Here is a 16,746-nt window from a genome sequence, read left to right as displayed (position 1 = left end):
TCCCCCAAATGTCAGGTATACTAGACTGAAACCTCACTTCACTGACATACCCATTATCCTTGGGTAAATGCACAGTTGGTGCATATTAGCCAACATCTGTTTTCTTGATGAACCGGTTATCAAAGTTCCTGGAATGTTTTCCTTTTTTCTCTTGATGCGTTTTTGTGGGAGGATTCGGTGAACTGTGTGGTTTGGATAGGTCAAAAGACTATGTGAAACGAGAAACCTAACCCGGGGCACTTTACCATCTGGTGAAAATTTGATCCAGTGTTATATGGGGGCTTCCAGTAATCATGGATGCCCCATTGTTGCTATGTGCATTGTTGGGACGCTTTGAACTCACACTGCCACTGGAGAACAGCACTGGATTTGCATTACCTCTCAGTAACAGGAACTCCTCTTCAGAAGCTCTTAACATAGCCCAGACTTAGCAGCTGAGGGGGTGTCTCTCCCCGTCTTTCCGTTTCTCAGCTGTCAGTCAGTGAAATGTAATAGTAGCTACAGCCCATTTGCGCTTCTTTGGAAAATGGTAGAGACTTGATCATTATTACAGTTTCTAATGAATACAACAGCTGCCAAGGACTGATCTAACTGATGCCAGCTGGTGTCACAGACCAGGCCACATGCTGCTGACCCAGGACGACTGAAAGACTTGTAGCTCGAGCTATGCTCAATCCAGTGGCGGCTGGTACTGATTGGGATGGAGCGGGCGGAAGACAGCAGTTGGAGCCTGAGCCAATGACAGGCAGAGCCAACTGTGGTGTAATGGTTAGTGTCGGACTAGGACCTGGGAGACGAGGGTCCGAATCCGCACTCGTCCATGAAGCTCGCTGGGTGACCTTGGGCCAATCACAGGCGCTTAGCCTAACCTACCTCACAGGGTTGTTGTGAGGATAAAACTGAGGGAGGAGAGCCATGTAGGCCACCTTGAGCTCCTTGGAAGAAAGGTGAGTTATAAATGTAATAAATAAATAAAGATAAACTAATTTTACTTTGGTTCCCACCCTTCCCCTTGCTGAGTTCTACAAGGGCAACACTGAGGCTACGGAGAAAGAAGCTGACAGCCAGGGCCATCCCCTGGCCCGGTTTTAAGTAAGAAGGCAGGCACGTGAGGGCTTATTGAGGACAGATTGAAGTTGGCGGGGCAGTGGCCCAAATGGTCCAGCCCCTACTGGCTTGATCTCCCCCAGTCCCACTCCCTACACCTGGGAAACCATCCAATGGGAGGGAAGCCGTACATATACACGAACAGCAAACCCAATTTTCCAACGGTGAATTCCTATGCAGCCCCAACAGCATCATCCATGCACAAGAAGGAGCCAAAAATGACAACCTTGAGACATTACGTGATGACATTGTCAGCACCAGCTCTGCATCATGGACAGCCACAAGGGGTGGGGTGGGGGAGGGAGACATGACGTTGCATCATGCATCTCCATGTGATACGATACTGGGGAGAGAAGGAGGAACCGAGGGAGTTGCCCTGCAGGGGGCTGCACACTTCCATCTTGTCCCATGACTCTTTTTAGAAGACGTTTAAAGCTTTTTAACATTTAGCATTCTACAGGTTTGGTCCAGAGATCTGGGTCTATTTCTCCTTTCTGTTTCAACAATGGATAGCAGCCCAGCAACAGCTGTGGATCAGACAGTTTGCGGTGAAACTCCCCCCCCCCCAGCTGGCTTGGCTCCCTATCTTGTCAGATGAAAATGAGGACTTACCTTATATGGAGAGGACTGTGTTCTTTATGGTAGCAGCCCGGCAAGTTTTTGGATGCCAGTGGCAAACCAGTGAATCTTGAAATAAATGGTATGGGAATGCTTGGCAAGTGGCCATTGCTGAAAACCTCACAAAGCAAATCAGAGAAGCCAGAGGACTGAATGATGACTCTGGAGAAACTTCATTCATTTCTGAACTCTGGCCATACACATGGCCCCACACATGGCATCTTTTGGAAGGGGGGGAGACCATCCCTTGGGGGGCCTGTGGGCACATTTGCATACCAAAGAAACTGTCAGCACCACACACAGTAATCTCCTGTATGGGCTCCTGTATGTTGCTTTCATTCCTAATTTGGAGGGGGAGGGGAGGGCACCTAGTGGGTGCCAGAGAAGTCTTCTGCAGGCACAGGTACACCCATGGGTGCCATTTTGCCAGTCCCTCCTTGGGAAAGCTCTCTTTGGTTAACAGGAAAAAAGTATGGATCTCTCTTGAGTTTCTTTGTGTCGTGTGTGTGTGTAGAGAAATATAACACATGCACATACATTTAAACACCCTTTATATTCGTAACAATAACCTCAGGCAGTATATCTTGTTTGCATTGCTGACAAAATGAACTATATTTGTGTCTTCCATGTAAGCGTAATAATGATATATTCATTTCATGCCAATATGTACTTCCACTGCATGCCAAATCTATATAATCTTGTGTCTATAAGTACCAGGCACCGTTAATGCTTTAACATGCAGTCCTTGGAAAGAGCTAGTTCGCTTCAATGAAGTTCGCTGAATTAGTTCAAAAATTTCTGAATTACACTTGAAAGTAGTTCCCATCATTGCTAGGTGAAATGAATGTGAATTAAGTTCATATTTGGGATAGAAGTTTTGAATGATTTCATCTGCAAGTTAATTCTCTTACATGTGTTTTGTTTTACTCTTCAGACTCCTTATATCTTTAGGCTTAAAGATCTTAATTGCTGGGGGAAATAAACAATTCATTCCACGGTGTGTGTTTCAATGTTTTCTTAGTCGTCTTAAGTATATTTTTACTTCTGTGCAGCAGCTTGTAACATTCTGAATGCTGAAAACGTTTTGCTAAGGATCATTTGGATGCACTTGGATTGAACTGTAGATAGATGTATGTGAATTGCAATTACTTCCTTTTTGGAGATGTTACATGATATATTTTAAATTGTTGTAACCTATGTTGGATCCGTAAGGTGAAGGGTGGGTAATAAATTGAGATCATGGTTATGATGATAAAAGAACTACAACTAGTTCCTTTTAAAAAAACAACTTTCCAAGCTATGATATTGTGTGCCTGCTGCATAAAGTCGTACCATTAAGCACCAAAATCATGCTAACATTTCTTTGAATGGTAAAGATTTGTTTTGAGCATCTGTCATGGATGATAATGCCAATTTGGATTCCTCCCCCCACAAGTGGTTGTCCTATTATTTCACATTCCCAGAATACACTTTTGAGTGTGTCCACTAGTTTGTATGTAAGATGAAGGAGAATACCTAAAGCTTTAAACAAAATACAGGGGATTTTTTTTCATGGGTGGGCATTCATATGTGCAGCTCTTCCCTCTCCCCTTGCCGGTAGCCTGAAGTCCCAAGAGAAGTGTTACACCTTTGGCTTTGCTGAAACAAATGACCCAAAAGCCTACAGTGAGAACTTTATGCCACCCGCAAGCTAATTGCTGAAAATCTTTCTTTGGCTACTCAAGCCTGGTTTGGACCATCTGGAATGCTGCAGATGGGAAACTGACGACTGAATAATTTTTGTCTGGAGGTTTACCCAGGAGGGCTTCCTAATTAGATTTTGTGCATTTTTGGGTTAGCCCTGTTTACAGTACAGTAAGCTTCCATTGCCTGCTTCTTCTGCAGCTTCCACATAACATATGCAGTTTATTTACTGTCAGGGCAAGGAAAGCATTTCAGATTCCTTGAATCCTTCCGGCTTCACGTTGTCAGCAAACATGGCTAGGGATGGGTTCACCCAATGAAGATGTAGGACAGATAAAGCAAGTACTCTCTCCCACACTTGCCTATTTTGCATGCCAAACCTTCGAGCCAGTGGAAACTGATCCATTGAGTGAATGGGCCACTACCCCACTAATCTCAGCTTGCCCCCAGCCAGCTCCCACCTTCCTGCCTTACTTACTTACAACTGGGCCAGGGGGTGGCACTACTTGTCAACTTCCTCTGCTGCAGGGTGACAGCTGTGCTACTGAGTTCCCCATGGGCTCTTCGGTAGCGGAGCAGATCCCAGTGGGCCTGAAGCCAGCGCTAATCAGGTAATAGGTGCTGATTGCAGCTGTAAAAAAGGCAAATTCCATGCTAGGGATCATTACGAAAGGTATTAAAAATAAAACTGCCTATATCACAAAGCTGTTATACAAATCTATGGTGGAATACTGTGTAGAGTTCTTGCCACCTCACCTCAAAAAGGATATTGTAGAGTTGGAAAAGGTTCACAAAAGGGCAACCAAAATGATTAAGAGGATAGAGCGACTACCTATGAGGAAAGGTTGCAGCCCTGGGGGCTTTTTAGTTTAGGGAAAAGGCGAGTCAGAGGTGACACGATAGAATTCTTTGAGAGTGTCAACAAGGATATAGATAGAGGTGATCCAGTGGACATAGTGTACTTAGACTTTCAAAAAGCGTTTGACAAGGTACCTCACCAAAGACTTCTGAGGAAGCTTGGAAGTCATGGAATAAGAGGAGAGGTCCTCTTGTGGATAAGGAATTGGTTAAGAAGCAGAAAGCAGAGAGTAGGAATAAATGGACAGTTCTCCCAATGGAGGGCTGTAGAAAGTAGAGTCTCTCAAGGATCGGTATTGGGACCTGTACTTTTCAACTTGTTCATTAATGACCTAGAATTAGGAGTGAGCAGTGAAGTGGCCAAGTTTGCTGACGATACTAAATTGTTCAGGGTTGTTAAAACAAAAAGAGATTGTGAAAAGCTCCGAAAAGACCTCTCCAAACTGAGTGAATGGGCAGGGAAATGGCAAATGCAATTCAATATAAACAAGTGTAAAATTATGCATATTGGAGCAAAAAATCTTAATTTCACATATATGCTCACGGGGTCTGAACTGGCGGTGACTGACCAGGAGAGAGACCTCGGGGTTGTAGTGGACAGCACAATGAAAATGTCAACCCAGTGTGCGGCAGCTGTGAAAAAGGCAAATTCCATGCTAGGGATAATTAGGAAAGGTATTGAAAATAAAACAGCCGATATCATAATGCCGTAGTATAAATCTATGGTGCGGCCGCATTTGGAATACTGTGTACAGTTCTGGTCGCCTCATCTCAAAAAGGATATTACAGAGTTGGAAAAGGTTCAGAAGAGGGCAACCAGAATGATCAAGGGGATGGAGCGACTCCCTTATGAGGAAAGGTTGCAGCATTTGGGGCTTTTTAGTTTAGAGAAGAGGTGGGTCAGAGGAGACGTGATAGAAGTGTATAAAATTATGCATGGCATTGAGAAAGTGGATAGAGAAAAGTTCTTCTCCCTCTCTCATAATACTAGAACTCGTGGACATTCAAAGAAGGTGAATGTTGGAAGATTCAGGACAGACAAAAGGAAGTACTTCTTTACTCAGCGCATAGTTAAACTATGGAATTTGCTCCCACAAGATGCAGTAATGGCCGCCAGCTTGGATGGCTTTAAAAGAAGATTAGACAAATTCATGGAGGACAGGGCTATCAATGGCTGCTAGCCATGATAGCTGTGCTCTGCCACCCTAGTCAGAGGCAGCATGCTTCTGAAAACTAGTTGCCGGAAGCCTCAGGAGGGGAGAGTGTTCTTGCACTCAGGTCCTGCTTGCGGGCTTCCCCCAGGCACCTGGTTGGCCACTGTGCAAACAGGATGCTGGACTAGATGGGCCACTGGCCTGATCCAGCAGGCTCTTCTTATGTTCTTAAGTGTATACAACTGTGCATGGCATGGAGAATGTGGACAGAGAAAAGTTTTTCTCCCTCTCTCATAATGCTAGAACTTCTGGACATCCTGTGAAACGGAATATTGGAAGATTTGGGACAGAAAAAAAAACGTCCTTCACACAGTGCGTAGTTAACCTATGAAATTCACACCCACAAGAGGCAGGGATGGCCACCAACTTGGATGGCTTTAAAAGAGGATTAGACAGATAGGAGAAAGCTATCAATGGCTCTTAGCCATGATGGTGATGCTCTGTCTCCATAGTCGGAGGTAGTATGCTTCTGAATACCAGTTGCTGGAAACCGCAGGAGGGGACAGTGCTCTTGCACTGAGGTTCTGTGAGGATGCTAGGCTAGACAAGCCACTGGCCTGATCCAGTAGCCGCTTCTTATGCTCTTTATTTGATACCCACATACGATGTCAGGTGCGGGGTAGGTGGGCGTGGATTGGGGGGAAAGCTTCACAGGCCAAATTGGGCCCTGTGCTGGATTTAATCCAGCCTGTTGACCAGAGATTCCCCACCTCTGTTATAACCAAAGGCCTATCAAATTTTATCTGTGTGGTTGGGGATTTTGAGATGAAGAGGGTGTTCTGCCACTTAATGCAGAGCTAATGCAAGAGATCTGTAACCGTATTATCCAACTTTTTAATTAACTTTCAAACAGCGATGGGGGAGGACAGTCATTCTGCTCCTCGTAGCGTAGGAAGCAGCTTTCTTCCAGAGTAGACTATTTGGCCATCGAGACCTGTATTATCTACTCTGATGAGGGGCAGCTCTCCAGGGAAAGGTCTCCTGGGGAAGCAACAGGTAACCTGCATTCTATTGATCTTTCTCCTCACCAGGACTAATAGCACTTTTAGGGATGGGGATGGGGATCACAAAGCCATGTGAGGAGAGACTGAAAGAACTGGGCATGTTTGCCTGGAGAAGAGAAGACTGAGGGGAGATATGATAGCACTCTTCAAGTACATGAAAGGTTGTCACGTAGAGGAGGGCCAGGATCTCTTCTCGATCATCCCAGAGTGCAGGACACGGAATAATGGGCTCAAGTTGCAGGAAGCCAGATTTCGACTGGACATCAGGAAAAACTTCCTAACTGTTAGAGCCATACGACAATGGCACCAATTACCTAGAGAGGTAGTGGGCTCTCTGACACTGGAGGCATTCAAGAGGCAGCTGGACAGCCATCTGTCGGGAATGCTTTGATTTGGATTCCTGCATTGAGCAGGGGGTTGGACTTGATGGCCTTATAGGCCCCTTCCAATTCTATGATCCTGCACTGCATCTCTTTTGCCCCCCCCAGTTCTTCAATCTGTCCACTCTTCTCCCATAAGTCCCTCAATGAAGGCCTGCCATTTCCTGCCCTCAGGACAGGGGCACAAGAAATCATCCACCCGTCTCTTAGCATGAGGGATCCACCACTGGCCACAGTGGAAGGAAGTCCAAAGCCACCAAATACTGCGCATTCCATTGGCGAATTCCTTGCCTGAGTACAACTGAAGCCTTCTCCCCCACCGTGCTTACCCGTATTTGATTTCTGCCTTCAAATTATATCCTCCCCGTCTGCTTGCACTCAACCACCAGTGTCGCAATTGGGCTCTGGAATGTGCCCTCGCCCTCTAGGTTACAGGCAGACCAAAGACCGCCGCTACGAGCCTGCAGATTTTACCAAGTTTAATAGTCAGAAGAAGCGCATTTTCTTTTTTAAAATGAAACTAGGGGCCTACAGGAGGAGCCGCGTATGGCTGTAGGAGACAAGGAAAAGCGACTGTGCTCACAGTAGAAGCCACAAGGGAGATATATGTCAAGAGAGAGTGCTGGTGCTAACTTAGATGACAAAGTTATTTGTTTTACTTCTCTGTTTATTTAAGGACATTTCTATTTTACCTTTCCGCTAAGGCACCCTTCTTCAACCTTGGGGCCACAGATGTCCTTGGACTACAAATTCCATCATCCCCAGCCATCTTAGCCACTGGTCAAGGGATCATGGGAGTTGCAGTCCAACAACATCTGGGGACCCAACATTTAAGAACACCGCTCTAAGGAGCTCAAGGTCACATGTGAAGTGTGAGTTGGGGGCTGTATATCATGAAAGCCAGTGTGGTGTTGTCGTAGAGTTTAGTGAGAAGTGTTAGACTAGGAACTGGGAGACCAGGGTTCAAATCTCCACTCAGCCATGAAGCTCACTAGGTGACCTTGGGCCAGCCCCAGTCTCTCAACCTAGCCTACCTCACAGGGTTGTTGTGAGGATAAAATAGGAAAGGGGAGACCAAATTGTGCCACCTTGAGGTCCTTGGAGGAAATATAATAACAAATGAATAGATTCTGTTTCAGTGTGAATAAATGAAATGAACGGAAACCATGTTGCTTTAAAAGCATTGTTCCCAGCTATTCCCGTTGTCAATCTAATGATATGTCAGTTTTTCAGAGAGGGCTATGGATCGGATGAGAGCATACCAGCACTGCAAGGAGAACTCAGAGGTTTTCCTCCCTCTGGAAATCATTCTGAAAGAAGAAAGATTATTGGATCCTTATGTAATACTCTGGGATCTTCAAAGATTGATGAAAACACCAATGAAATGCAAACAACTGATGGAGTAATTGCATATTATGAATGGACTGCTCTAAATAAAATAAAATCTCAGAACATGTGTCTGCCAATGCTTAGAAGGAACTAAGTTGCTATGAAGTTCTGGACAGAACCCCTAACCCACAAAAATGTTGGAGAAGGCTAGTTCCTTCCAAGCTTTTGGCTTTGCAGTCTGACCGCTGTTATGGATCCAGATTTAATTATTATGGTCTTCTCTTTATAAAAGTTTTATCCTGTTACCTCACTCACATGATTCATGTGGCTCTTCCTTCCCAGTTATGCAGCGAGGCTAACTCCTGTGAATATGGAATGCTATCAGCAAAGTATTTCTGTTGTACAACCTTGATTCAGTTCAGTGGTTCCTTGTTTACATGGAATAGTTTTTTGACGTGGACACAGGCTTGGGACCTATCTGGAATTTATTTCAAAATTAGTGTAAGATCTCTCTGCTCAGTAGAGATGGGCGAATGGGTCAACTTCAGTTTCTCTCCATTTTGCATTTTTCCAATCTTAAATTCATTCCCCACATTTCCAAATCAGTTTGTGAATTCCTTTTGCATAAGATCCTCATGAACTTTCATCAGCATTGTAGTGCAGATTTCTCCTAATATACACATTTTTGTATGCAATTTTGCCTCACATATTATTATTAATAGTAATAATAATAATAATTAGATTTACATCCCACCCTTCCTCCCATAACATTTTTACAAAGCAATGTTATTTTCACAAATGTATGCATTTAAATGCACATTTTACACTAGTATGTGCATTTTTGTGTACACTGGCTGGGGAACTGATTGCAAAATTTGGAGAAGAGCAAATTGAAAAGGTAATGGGAAAAACCACAAGGTGGAATTCTCCCTTCCCACTGCACAACTTTTAAAGATACAGCAGACCTCTTGGTTGCCAGGCCCGGCCTCCAACAGGTCTTCTGTATCTTTAAAAGTTGTGCAGGGGGAAGGGAGAATCCCACCTTGTGTTTTTTCCCATTACAGAGTTGCACGAACACCTGCACTTGGCTGACCTCTTCTCCTAAAGATACAGGATCAGTCTCAGGCCATGGACCTGGTAACCCTACCTGCCACCTGTGCAGCCGTGGGCAAGCTGTATAGTCCCAAGGAGCCCATTTCATACCATAGTGGGTGTTTATCCTGATTTGCTTGCAGGGTGGGTTATATGTGTTTCTGTTAATCATTCATTCACCCCACACTTTTCAATGCATCTCCCTGTCACTTTCCTAACAGCAAAAAATCCATCCCTTTTTTTTTAAAGTAGGTTTTTTTTGTGCTAGGGCGACAGAGTGCTTGAGTCAGGCAAACATAATTTCCAGGTATGTGCTTGAATCCTTCCAGGTATGTGCTTGAATCCCGCCCGCAAACTAATAACAATCTGAAGGTGCCCTGGGAAATCAAAGGCTTTTTCAAAGTTTAATGGTAGGTTTGGTCGGTCATGACATTCCACAGCTGGTTGGAAATGCACCAGGTAAGCCAGTCCAGGTGAGCCCGTGTTTGTGTCAACAGGTGTTCCCTAAAGAAGGGAGGCAGCAGGTAAATGAAAGAATGTATAGAAGCCTGTGCTTACTTGTTGCACATGACAGCAAACTTGCGGAGCTTCTGTTGGTGCCCCTTTTTATTATAAGGCTTACTCGTAAGCTTACAAGAGTTGCACTAGCCTTTTCTCGCATTATGTACAATGCTAGTTCCTACTTGTGGTCTAGTAGCTCAAGGAAAGGGACTAATGCTGTTTTATTTGGGTGTGTTTTCTAAAGACCAGCTGATGTATTGCAGCATAAGCTTATACATGCCTTAGTCCTTTTTTAAAAAAAATATTTTTTCAACTTACAAACGAATTTGTGCAAACAAAAAAAACATAAAACATGACGATATACATCAAAATAATACATGCAAACTCCAGAGAGAGTAATTGAAAAGTGTTCATTCATCCCGATACAATAAAAAGGACGCCTCCTCCCCCACAAACAGGTGAGCAATAAACGAGGCCAGAATCCTTCCACATTATGATTAAGATCCAGAAGTCTAAGTAAACAGGAATGTGGTTTGCCTGGCACCTAAAGACTGACAATGTTGGAGGCAGGCAAGTTGCCCTGGGAAGAGTGCTCCAGAATTGCAGAGCACTGAAAAGGCCCGCTGTCTCATTGCCATATTTTGCACCTCCCTCGGCGGCCTACAGACTGAGCCTCAATGAAAATTGAGATCAACCGTGAGCTGGTGGAAATTTTGTATTTGACCTCTCGGGAGGGATCCACATGTGTGAACCACGTAAGTTCTTTCCCCCCCCCAGCACTCTGCACTGATATGAACCAGCAGTCAATGGGTAGTATCCAGTGCTACTCCTCCTCAGAGTAGACCCATTAAAGTTAATGGATATGATTAACTTAGGTTCATTAATTTCAGTGGGTTTACTCTGAATAGGCCTTTGTTGACCACAACCCAATGTATCATCTCCTCCCAATCCATTATTTGTACTAGTTTATATTCTTATTTATTATGCTTTATATCACTCATTTCCTCCTTGGGAGGGAGGCCTTTAAAAAAACAATTGTAGTTGGCATTTCAAGTTGACATTTCAGTGAAGAAAAGTCCTTAAATGTTAAGAAGCATGTTTTAGTAACAGTAACGCTATGCCTTTCCACAAAGTCAAGAACTTCTAATGGGAGGCTGCCTGACATGGGGCTTTTTTTAAAAACACAACAACTTTATTTAATGGCAGAGTGGTAGATTTTTAATTTCCTGGCTTGCTTGTTTTGCATCACACAGCGTGAACCTCCCCACAGAAAGGTGACGACTGTTCCCTTTTAAGCTTCAATTACTTTGCAAAATCAGGGCCACCTACCCCACGCTGAAAGCCCTCCTGGAGAAAAGGCCTGGTGAATGTAATTAAGGGAAGATGCACAGCTGTTGGCAGCTGGAGGCATTTTGGGTATTAGCTCATTACTGAAATCCAGACTTTGAAGAGGCGAAAAGCTTCCTTGCTGAGGAACCTGAAACGAAGCAGAGATCTCTTGCTTGTTTTGAAAAGGCGTTCAACAGCTGTGGTAGGTTTAATACATCCCACTGACATTTGTAGGGGTAAATCCCAGCCTAAGAACACTGTCTAACCTAAAATACTCATTCTGCTCCCTATACAGAGAATGGCTGTTAGAGTACACAGGGGCCTACATAAGAATTGCCTGCTGGATCAGGTCTAGTCTAGCATCCTGTTCTCCAAATTGGTAGCAAAGCAACTTCCCCTTGTATAACACATTTTTCCCTGTGATCTAGTACACACTTTACCCTAGTCTATGCATTTTTCTACACATTACTTGGCGGGAGAACTGCATTGAGAAATTCAGAGATTTGTGCATTTCCAGGGCTGGCTATGTTTCAGTTCACATGTTATTTCAGAAAATTTGAATTAGATAAGCTTGCCTGTAAATGTGAAATGAATTGAATTTCTCCCCCATCCCTGTCCTGGAGATGCCAGGGATTGAACCTGGGACATTGTGCATGCCAGCCAGATGCTCTTCCAGCTTTTGTCCTTCCTAGGATCCCTCGGATTGCAGCTGGAGCCCCACTGAAGACATTGGGAATTACTTCCCAGTGATAGGGTTGTGCTGTAAAGTGCACCACTTTGCCTGGCTCACTCCAAAAAGTTCAGTTCATTTCCAAGTAAAATTTTGCAGCTTTCATTCTATTAAATGAATGTGATTTTATTTCTGTCTGTCCCCTTAGCTTGCTAGCCTGTTTATTTTTATCTCTCCTGACCATAAACACAATTCAGCTCCTTGGAGGTTGTTAACTAGCCACTAATCCATTGTGGAGGAACATGTTTTGTGGACTTCCTCTCCACCTTCCAATTAACGTCAGCACTGCAAAGAAGCATGCTATTTTAATCACAGGAATTTTGTTTAGGATTTCACTTTTTATTTTGATTGTGCTAATCTTTTCCATCACAATGAACTTTACGGACAAGGCGTATAGGCACCGTTCTTGATGGAACCCTATTCAACTTGAGCCTGCATGGAAAAATGGGGAGAGTTTCACAATACCAAACACAATGGTTTAGAGATGTCCAGCTACTGAGATAATTAAAATCTGTCGCTTGCGTGTTGTACTCCTCCTATATAAATATGCACAACATAGAAACTTGTTCTTTCACCAGGGAAATGTTCAGGGTAAACAAAACATGTACTGAAATTTTACTAATGTCTTTGTGGTTATAGCTTCATAGTTCATTTTAACTGATGAACACTTGGCTCGCAAGAGCTGGGCTGTGTATCCACTACTGATTTTACAACAGAGGGGTGATGATGCACAATCAACCTGTGCCAAAATGTGTATAATTGTGCTTAAAATTGTAGGGTTGTTATTATCTGTGCTTGCTTACAGATGCCCTCTGACTCTAAAAGTATACTTGCTAGAAACAAACTAGGGGCTCCTCTAGATGACTAGTTTATTGAGCATTCATCCTGATTTCCTCTGCACTACACTTTTAAAGTTGCACCATTTGCAGAGATCCCTGGGAAGAGGGATTTGTTATTAAACCATTCTGGAAATTCTGTGCGGGGAAGAGGGCTCTCTGAACAACTCTCAGCACTCTTAACAAACGACAGTTCCCAGGATTCTTTGGGGGAAGCCAAGACTGTTTAAAGTGGTATATTATTGCTTTAAGCGTATCGCCAAAGCCAGGGCTGGCCCTAGGATAAACGGTGGTCTGGGCGAGGAGTGCCATTGGTGCCTCCCGGGGGTGCGCTTTCTAGGGCCACCCAGAGGGTTTATGGATTCTGGTACAGGGGTGATGTTGGGAGCCCTATTGCTGCCCCCTGCAAGGGCCCATGCATGTGTGTGCAATGCTGGGGCCCACATGCAAGTATGATTGCATGCCCGGACTACATATGAGGTTTTTCGCCTGCAGCTCCTCCTTATCCTGGGATCAAGCAGCATGAAAGACATTATTGATTTTTTCTTACATGGAGATACGGAAATAGGGATCGGGTTGTGCCTGTCCTGAAGTACCTCATCCAGATGCCAACCCCTTCTGGCAGGGCATCTTTCTGCTTCCAGGGGCGTGATCTCACAGGTCTTCTGGTTCGGGTCTGCTGCTGGCCTTCTCTGCCACTCACCCAGGAAGCTTCCACACTTAAGGCCTGGCCTCACACCACTCCTACACCTTTTGGGCTGCTGTCAGATATGGGGCGTATTTAGTTTAACGGGTTAAAATGGTAGCACTTCTGTCCCAGTTTCTAAAATTCCTTTTACGTTGCGGTACCCATTGAGTTAAGGAACAGTAGCTTTTTCAGCCAATATACCGGCATTTCACATGGCTGCAACAAACATGGCCTGCCTTCAAGTCGATCCCGACTTATGGTGACCCTATGAATAGGGATTTCATGGTAAGCGGTATTCAGAGGGGTTTTTCCATTGCCTCCCTCTGAGGCTTGGCCTCTCCAGCTGGCTAGGGCCTGCTCAGCTTGCCACAGCTGCACAAGCCAGCCCCTTCCTTCTCCGCAACTGCCAGCTGGGGGCAACTGGGCTCCTTGGGACTCTGCAGCTTGCCCACGGCTGCACAGGTGGCAGGGCATGTAACCCCTGAGCCACTCCCTATGGGGGTGATCTTTAGCTGGCCCTTGACACCCAGGAGACATGAGCGGGGATTTGAACTCACAGACTCTGGACTCCCAGCCAGGCTCTCCTCCCCACTGTGCTATACCTTTGTTTTGTCTCTCAGCCATTATATACATGTGCACTGTAGTTCCCCAGTGTGTAGAAGGTCTAAGATCTCATCTCCTCACCATGCAGCCCCTCTTCCTTCAGCATCTGACATATACATACTCTCTCTCTCTCTCTCACACACACACACAGTAGATACTATATGTATGTATGTATGTATTAGTTGTATAGAAACAGGGGAGTGTGTGGGAAATGCTGCTACTACCCATGCCTATGCCAGAATCCTGGTACAATTTTCATCAGGCAAAAAATGAAAAGTGCACCAAAGGGTGGGAACGCAATGCATGCTGGGATGCCTGTCAATGTGAGCAGCTGCAGCTAGCAAAAAAACTCCCACGATTTCCCAGGTTCCCAAGTTTGCGAACGGATTATTTCTGGTATCATTTATCACAAACATTTGCACTAAATTTGCACTATATTGCACTAGAATTCCAAAACTAACTTGTACATCGTGTGAAAGATAAAATACAATGCACAAATTATCAGGTAAGAAATCATCAGTATAATGGAATAAAGTGCAGTGTGAAAGCAGCCTCAGTGTGGCAACTGCCACAGAACATTACTCTCTAGTGGCACCTTGCCTGGAAAGCTTAGGGGATGTCCACTCACTCCTTGAACTCTTTCCCGGCAGGTCTGGAGTTCTTTCTGTGACAAGAACAGGCTGCTTCTCTGCAACAGAATCCTTCTATAGAAGCCTTTTCTGTTCCTTCTCTCCTTACGACAAGCTCTAATCTGGGCTCCTTGGCCTGGTCCAATCATAACCCTGCCTGACCAGTCTTATCTCTCTTGCTGGCCAGACATGTGAGAGGCTGACATCCCTTGCTATCTTATCCATCAAGAATGACATTGCTCAAAACCTTCATCTCTCAACCACTGTGCTACCGTTTGCACAAGCCAAAACTTGAAAAGTCACATACTGAACAGTGGCAGTGCACTATGCAACACAACAGAACTATCACAGGTTCAATTTTAATTTTTTTGTAGGAGTTCCTGTCTTTTGGCAACCATTCTTTATTTTAGAATATCCACTGTTTTTATCTTTAAAAATAATTAAGAAAAGTTCTAAATAACAAAGATATGCAGTTGATCTCTGACAACTTATGGCTTTGTTTTTTTATTATTTATATAGTGCTTATAGCCTTTACGAGAGCCAGTGTGGCGTAGTGGTTAAGGTGCTGGACTACGACCTGGGAGACCAGGGTTTGAATCCCCACAGAGCCATGAAGCTCACTGGGTGACCTTGGGCCAGTCACTGCCTCTCAGCCTCAGAGAAAGGCAATGGGAAACCCCCTCTGAATACCGCTTACCATGAAAACCCTGTTCATAGGGTCGCCATAAGTCGGGATCGACTTGAAGGCAGTACATTTACATATAGCCTTTATAATATTTGAAGTGCTAAATGCTCGGTAAGGTTGCCTCCAAGTCAAGCCGTGTGCCAGTGTTTTTTACCTAGCGCAAATGACTTCAGTGTGGAAACTGGAAAAAGAAACCCTAAAGCTAATTGAAGGGAGTTAGTACCCAAGCAATCTGTAGAACCTTGAAAAAAAGGTTACAGACTTTTTGCTACCCTAGCTCACTGCAGGCACTACATTAAAAGAAACTCAACACAGCCACTGAGCTCGGCTTGGTGCCCCCCTCACCTTGGCACCCAGCTTGTTCATCCTTAAGGCTGGCCAAAGGTTACACGGTAGGTAGACTATGTCTGGTTTTTATTAAGCATTTGTTTGGATTTGTTTATGGGTGGTTATCTGTCAATGACCGTTCATCCTTTATTCATTCGGATTTGCTGGCAGTGTGTTGACACGGCTTCCCGGTAATCAGTGCTGTCGTGGCAAATTCAAAAGTGCAGGGTGCCTTCATGTTAGTCACAGCCATGACCCTCTCCCCCTTTTTGCTGCTGGCTTGAGAATGTTGTTGACACCTCCCACAACAACAGAAGTCCCTAGGAGCCACTAAGCAAGAAAGGTAAGAGTGTTAGCAGAGAGTGAAGAGTCTTCTCAGTGGCTGACTTATCTCCTTTCACTCTGATCTGCTCCAATCAGCAGTAAAGGGCAAGGAAGCATGTTGGAAGACTCTTCTCAGTGGCTAACATTCACCTTTCATGCTGATTGGCTCATAGGATGCTGGAGACATGGGGACCCTGTTCCCAAAAAAGCAAGGGGTCTAAGACCCCCTAAGATTCTAGCTGACTACACCAATTGTTTATTCAACTCACACTTTTTGTGCATTTCCCCATCACTTTCCAAACCTATAAAAGTCATTGTTTTAGAAAGTGGATTTGTTGTGCTTGGGCAACAAAACCCTTGAATCTACTTTAATGCTGCAAACCTAAATTTCCAGTATGTGCTTCAGTCTCTCTTGCGTAAGAGCCTGTAGGCACTCTCAGTGAATGCAGAAACGCAGGAACTAGATCATGCAAGAAATCCAAAGTCTGCCCTTATAAGAATATAAGAGGAGCTAGCTGGATCAGGCCAGTGGCCCATCTAGTCCAGCATCCTATTCTTACAGCGGCCAACCAGATGCCCATTATGAGAAACCCACAAATAGGACATGAGTGCAAGAACACTCACCCCTCCTATAGTCTCCAGCATCTGGTATTCAGAAGCATGTTGCCTCCAACCATGGAAGTAGAACATAGTCATCAGGGTTAGTAACAACTGATGGCCTTATTTTCCATGAATTTGTCATTTAAAGCCATTGAAGTTGTTCTTACAGCCACTCAGATAAGGCTATTACATGAATAACTTCATACCCA

Source organism: Rhineura floridana, chromosome 14 (assembly GCF_030035675.1).
Source record: "Rhineura floridana isolate rRhiFlo1 chromosome 14, rRhiFlo1.hap2, whole genome shotgun sequence".
Classification (NCBI taxonomy): domain Eukaryota; kingdom Metazoa; phylum Chordata; class Lepidosauria; order Squamata; family Rhineuridae; genus Rhineura; species Rhineura floridana.
Note: the sequence above shows the minus strand (reverse complement) of the source record.